Source organism: Delphinapterus leucas, chromosome 2 (genome assembly GCF_059928025.1).
Source record: "Delphinapterus leucas isolate spDelLeu-1000000601 "Yukka" chromosome 2, BTC_Dleu_Yukka2, whole genome shotgun sequence".
In the NCBI taxonomy this organism is placed as follows: Eukaryota; Metazoa; Chordata; class Mammalia; order Artiodactyla; family Monodontidae; genus Delphinapterus; species Delphinapterus leucas.
Genome location: NC_143130.1, coordinates 134205217 through 134211731, shown reverse-complemented (window position 1 = coordinate 134211731; position 6515 = coordinate 134205217).

Here is a 6515-nt window from a genome sequence, read left to right as displayed (position 1 = left end):
AAGTCTCATCGCATTACAGCATCAATTTGAGGTCCAGAATCTCAACATCTAAATCAGTCCCAGGTGGGGCTGAAGCGCCTCAGGTGTGGTTCATTAAGTCCAGCCCCCAGAGCACAATTCCTCTGCCTGTGAACCTGTGAGACTAATGAGACAAGTCATCTGCCCAAATACCCGACATACAGAGGTGGGATGGCAAAGGATGACAGCCAGAGCCACTCCCATTCAGAAAGGGAGAAAACTGGGGTGTGCAAAGGAGTCACTGTCCACAGCAACTCACAGGTTTGGGTTTGCTCAAAATTTCCATAGCTCAATAGCAATATTATTCTATTTCGTGCATTTGTTTTTTCCTGCTCTTTTCTTTATAAATACATATCGTTTATTTTTTATTACTCCTCTTTTAGTCACCGCCTTCATCATTATCACTTACATCGTGCTTACTAATTCCAAGTACTTTTCTAAGTGCTTTACACATATTAACTTATTTAACCCTTATTTAACAGCCCGATGACGGTAAGTACTATTGTTATCCTTATTTTACCTAAGAGCAGAATGAAGTACCGAGAGGTTAAATAACTTTCCAAGAGCGTGCAGGTAGTAAGTGGCAGAGTCAGACATAAGATGAGTATTCCTGGAAGAATAATTTATAGGAGGTTTGAGTGAAGGAGGAACTGAACCGGTGTTGTCAGCTGGCAAAAATTCTTCCCTGTTCCTTGTAACACAAAGCTGTACGTGTGCGCGCATGCGTGTGTGCGTGTGTGTGATGCTTTAGCCCTTTCTGTTCCCCAGTCAGTACCGATCAACAGCTGCGGGACTATTCACAATTCATAGGTATTTTTTTCCTACCTTATTTCACTGACAGGCTGTTTCCAGCAAATACAGCAAGGGTGTGTGTTTCTTCTTTTACCCCTCCCAACCCTGCCACTCCTCAGTGCCACCTGGGCACTCCTGCAGCCGCCTAAGCCAGCCTGTTTGCATCCCTCTCTGACAAGGGAGTGTGGAATTCTCCCTCGTGGCATAGACACGCCACACGGAGGAATCTGTCTGGGATCCACACTAAAGGGCCTCTGCCTGGCACCTGCACCAGCCCTCACTGATCCTCACTGCATCTGGCATCACTTCTTCTTTGATCAGGGCTTGTAGTTTCACTTTGGTTGCCCATTCAGTACCATTCCCCTTTTATCTCCTTCTAATAAAACCCCAACGTTTTTCAAGCATCCAACATGCCCACACACAGCCCAGGAGATTCGGGGGAAGATGGCTCCATCCCTCGATTCTCAGTCAAGAAATGGGCTATGGTTGACCTAAACCGATTTCAGTAATTCTTCCCCCTTCTTCACCTGTGTTTGGTTCAGTGGCCGAGGTTTGAGCCAAATAGCACGTGGCCCCTTTGGTGACAGTTATTGATCCAGAGGCAGGTATGTGAACTAAGTTGGCCCATCAGGACTTTTATGACTTTCTCACCTGGAGGATGTGAACAAGAAATCAGGTAGCCCAAATTGCTGTGGGCAGCCACAAGAGGAACACAAGGGGAACCAGCCTTCAGATGAATCCTATGGACAACAGCAAAAAGAGTCAGAAAAAATCTGGGTGACTGATGATATTGTCCAGCCTGACATATCTGTGGAGTTCCTGTTATATGACTTAATAAATTTCCCTATTTTTAAGCCAGTCTGAGTCAGACTTTCTGCTACTTGCAGTCAAAAGCTTCCTAATTAGTACAGAATTAAAGAAGTTGCCTAGTTTGGTCAAACATATATCTTGTATTTTTATTGTTTTAGCTTTTTCACTTATTTTTGAGGATGTTCAAAACTAACTGGAGTTCAATTACCTTCATGGACTGCACTAGTTCAATCAGAATTTTAAACTATCTAAAAGTATGATCAGCTTCAAAACACAGAGCAGCAAAGGAAGCTCAGCTTTGCAGTAATTGTCATACTCAAGGAAGCAGGGGGCATCCCACAGCATTACACGTGTACAGGCCTCCTTAGACTTCCCACTTCCCACTGTATTTTTCTCTCTATATGCCAGTCACCCGCACTGGGGGGTGTGGGGTGCTTGAGGCAGGGATTGGGTTCTCCTTGTCCATGTCTTTGTATAGGACCTGCAACTTAAGAATGAGTGCCAGGCACAAAAACTCCAATGTTCATTTCCAAATCTCAGAGTAATTCCAAAAGCCCGTAGGATGCCCCAGGTATAAAAACTGAAATCAGAATAGCACTCTGAGTATATAAGGGGAGGTTCTGAATAAGTAAAGACTTCTCTGAATTTTCAGAACCTGTAACTATGGTGGAGTGCAGGAGGAAATGTTACATCAGGGTTTTTCTTCCTCAATTACTCATTGTGTTGTTTGTGCTAAATTTGTTGTATATTGTGTCTGAGTGGTCCTTACTACTCTTCTTCTCCCAGAGAAAAGGAGAGAGTTTTTGTACTTCAAGCCCAACACGGAGGATTGATCTAAGTGAGTGTAGAGGAGGATGGGATAAGGCTGAGCTTAGAACTAGGCATTTCGGGGCCTCCCTGGTGGCACAGTGGTTAAGAATCCACCTGCCAATGCAGGGGACACGGGTTTGAGCCCTGGTCCAGGAAGATCCCACATGCTGTGGAGCAACTGAGCCTGTGCGCCACAACTACTGAGCCTGAGCTCTAGAGCCTGTGAGCCACAACTACTGAGCCCATGCACAACTACTGGGCCCATGAGCCACAACTACTGAGCCCGCAAGCCACAACTACTGAGCCCATGCACAACTACTGGGCCCGCGAGCCACAACTACTGAAGCCCGCACACCTAGAGCCCGTGCTCCACAACAAGAGAAGCCACCGCAATGAGAAGCCCACGCACTGCAACGAAGAGTAACCCCCACTCATTGCGACTAGAGAAAGCCCGTGCGCAGCAAAGAAGACCCAGCGCAGCCAAAAATAAAAATAAATAGATAAGTTTATAAAAAAAAAGAACTAGGCATTTCCCCAAACTTGGGTAGCTGGGAAAGGGTAGCTTTTACAGGTTTCCAGGAAGTGAGAGGAATGGGACTCCATTTGCACAGTGTCTCAGGTAAGGGATTGAGGGAATGCCTGTGTCTCTGGGAGTGAGTTTACCCATCAGCAGAGTGGACAACTCTGAAGAGCTATCAGGTTGGCTCAGATAAAATTGTCTTAATGGGTGACCCTGGAGGCCCAGCACTCAACAGCTACCACAGTGAGCAGAAAGGGCAACCTCAACAATGTCAAGAAAATCTTGTTTCCACTCATGGTTTGTGCATTTTAAGAAGTCCTTTCCCACGCATAGGTCACAAGTATATATATATTTTTTTCTATTAGCTTCATGATAGCTTTGAACATATGTCTTTAACCCTTTTGGAGCCAACATTTGTTTATGTAATTGATAGGGATTTGGTTTAATTTTTCTCAATATAGTGAGCCAGTTTTCCTATCTAGTAAACAGTCCATCCTTTCCCAGACTTATATGTGGGGACCAAGTTCCAATCTAAACACAGTTCTATCTCTGAGTTCTGTCATTCTGTTCCAGTTGTCCATTTTGTCTGTTCTTGAACCAGTACCATAATGTTTGAATCATATAGCTTAGTAGTATTCTTAAATACTCTTTGCCTTTCTTTCTCAAGGTAGACTTAGCTAAATCATGGACTTGTGTTTCCAAATAAATTTTCAGTGTTTCTCAAAAAACAAACAAGCCAACCCTGCCATTTTGACAGAGATTGAATTTAATTTATAGATTAATTTGGAGAGAATCTGCATTTTCATATTATGCCATTCTGTGCATGAGTGTGGAATACCTCTTCATTTATTCAGATCTTTTATGTCTTTTAATAGAGTTTAAAATTTTTTCTTACAGAGCTCTAGTGTATTCTTTGTTAATTCCTAGATATTCTAATAGTCTGTTGCTACTGTGAAATACGTCTTATTTTTCTATTATGTATTTTCTAGTTTATTATTGCTAGTGTAAAGAAATGCTATTGATTTTTGTCTCATCAATTGTTTATACCTTACTGGGGACAGGTTCCATAGATTTTTCCCTGGGAGAGATTTTAGTAGGTAAAAGGGGAAAGGAAAAAGAACATGAAGATACATGTGAGGACAAGGGGCTCTGCAAGAAGCCAAAAGGACAGGCTGCCAGATGCTTTGGAAAGCAATTTTATTACTTCATCTTTTCCCCTAAACTTTCATAAAATTATCCTAATTCTAGCAAAGAGGGCAGCCTCTTCAGAAATGTTTCTGCCATTCTTTCCTCCATGACTGGTTCCACCATCCGAATCTATCTGGAGTCCAGTCCCCTCTCAGCACTGTCACCACTACCTCTATATCCCAGGTCCTCTCCTCTAATCCAAGCAGTCACCTATGACAGTAGCCTTCCAGTTGGTCTCCCACATTCTACACTCCCCTGTACAGTCTGTCCCGTCAAGCCTGTCCTTTCATCATGTCACTCAGCTACTCAAAACTCTGCACTCTGGATCCTTACCTCATTCAGCTTAGAAGCCAGAGTGTTACTGTTGCTCTCCATGGGAGCTGGCTCCCTGTTTGCTCTCTGACCTCATCACCTACCATGCTCCCTCCTGTTCACTTTGTTCCAGCCACGTTCCAACTTGGCAAGCAAGCTGCAGCCTTGGGGCCTTAATGAATTATACTTTTCTGCATAACAAATTATCCCAACACTTAGCATCTTGAAATAACAAAGCTTTATTATTTCTCAGTTTTTGAGGGTCAGAAAGCCAGTGGGGGGGGGTTCTGAATCAAGGTCTCTGATAAGGTTGCTGTCAAGCTTTTGTCTGTGGCTACAGTGTCATCTGAAGGCTCAACTGGGGGAGGGGCTACTTCTAAGCTCATTCACGAGGTTGTTGGCAAGCCTCAGGTCCTCGTGGATTTGGGGACTGAGGGCTTCCTTTCCTCCCTGACTGCTGGCCAGACACAGCCCTCAATTTCTTGCTGCGTGAGCCTCTCTGTAGAGCAGAGGGCAGCTCTCCTGGCAGCTTGCTTCCCCAGGGAGAGTGATCTGAGAGAAAATGAGCACCCAGAGTGGAAGCTGTAATCTTTTTAAAACCTAATCTCAGAAGTAACGTATCATCAGTTTTACCATATTCTGTTTATTTCAAATTCAGCATACACTCCAGGAGAGGGGAGTCAAGCTCCACCTCTTAAAGAGCACCAAGCATTCATGGACATATTTTTTGTAACCATCACAAGAACTTTGCACCCATTACATCTGCTGTGGCTGGGGGGGTGGGGGGTGTCACTGAAATGCTGACTCCTTCTCTCATTCAGGTCTCTGCTCATCATAGAGGCTTCCTATGACCTTCCTGTCTAAAACAGCATAATTCCCTGTTCCCTTCCTCTGTGTATTTTTCATAGCCCTCACCATCTGACACGTTAGGTTTTATTTGTTTATAATTTGTCTTCCCACTAGAATATTAGCTTGATAAGTGTAGGAACTTTGCTTTGCTTGCTGTTAAATCCCCAGTACCCTAGAATTATGACTGGCATATAGTAAGCATTCAGTAAATACTTGTAGGGAGAGAGGAGAAAGGGGAGAAGGGAATCCCAGAAAAGGGGTCCCTGTCTTTAATGTCTTCCAGATGGAGACCTGGTTCATGTCTTGAGTCAACTATCCATCCAACCCAGCCCCTTGGGTCTAGAGGAATCCCAGGTGCCGGATGGCAGGTCAGAAAGGAACCGGTGGCTTATCTACCCGTGGGAATTTGTAATAGGTTAAATTATGTCACAAAAAAAGATATGTCCGAGTACTAATCCCTACTACCTGTGAATGTGACCTTATTTGACAATAAGGTCTCTCCAGATGCAATTACGTTAAAGATCTCAAGATGAGATCATCCTGGAGTTAGGGTGGGCCCTAAATTCAACGGCTGGTGTCCTTGTAAGAGGAAAGGGAGATCTGAAGCACAAAGACACAGGGAGAAGAAGGCCAAGTGAAGACAGAGGCAGAGACTGTATTTATGCTGCCGTAAGCCAAGGAACGCCTGAAGCCACCAGAAGCCAGAAGGAGAAAGGCAGGATTTTCCCTTTGGTCCTTCAGAGGGAGCGCAGCCCTGACAACACCTTCACTGCAGACTTCTTGAGCCTCCACAACCATGGGAGAATACATTTCTATTGGTTAATGCCACCCAGTTTGTGGTCATTTGTTAGGGCAGCCCTAGGAAACTAATACAGGATTTAAGCACTTCTCTGAGACCCTCTTCCTTGGGCCTCTGATTATAAGTGATTAAGAAGAATCATCTCCAAGACTTACATAAAAATGTATGACTCAGATCATTTTTCATAACTTACATGCCAAATAAAAACCCTTTAAAATCATATTGCCAACTACATATATAACTTTTTAAAAACATCTCGCTTATTATATATGCTTAGAATTCTAACTTCGGGATATATAAGAAATGGTATCATTTGTTGCCTCTACTGAAGGAGACATTTTGAAGTATATACCCTTTTGTGCTACTTGAGGTTTTATCTTGCACCTTCCTTTCCCTAGCATACAAACGCACCGTTAA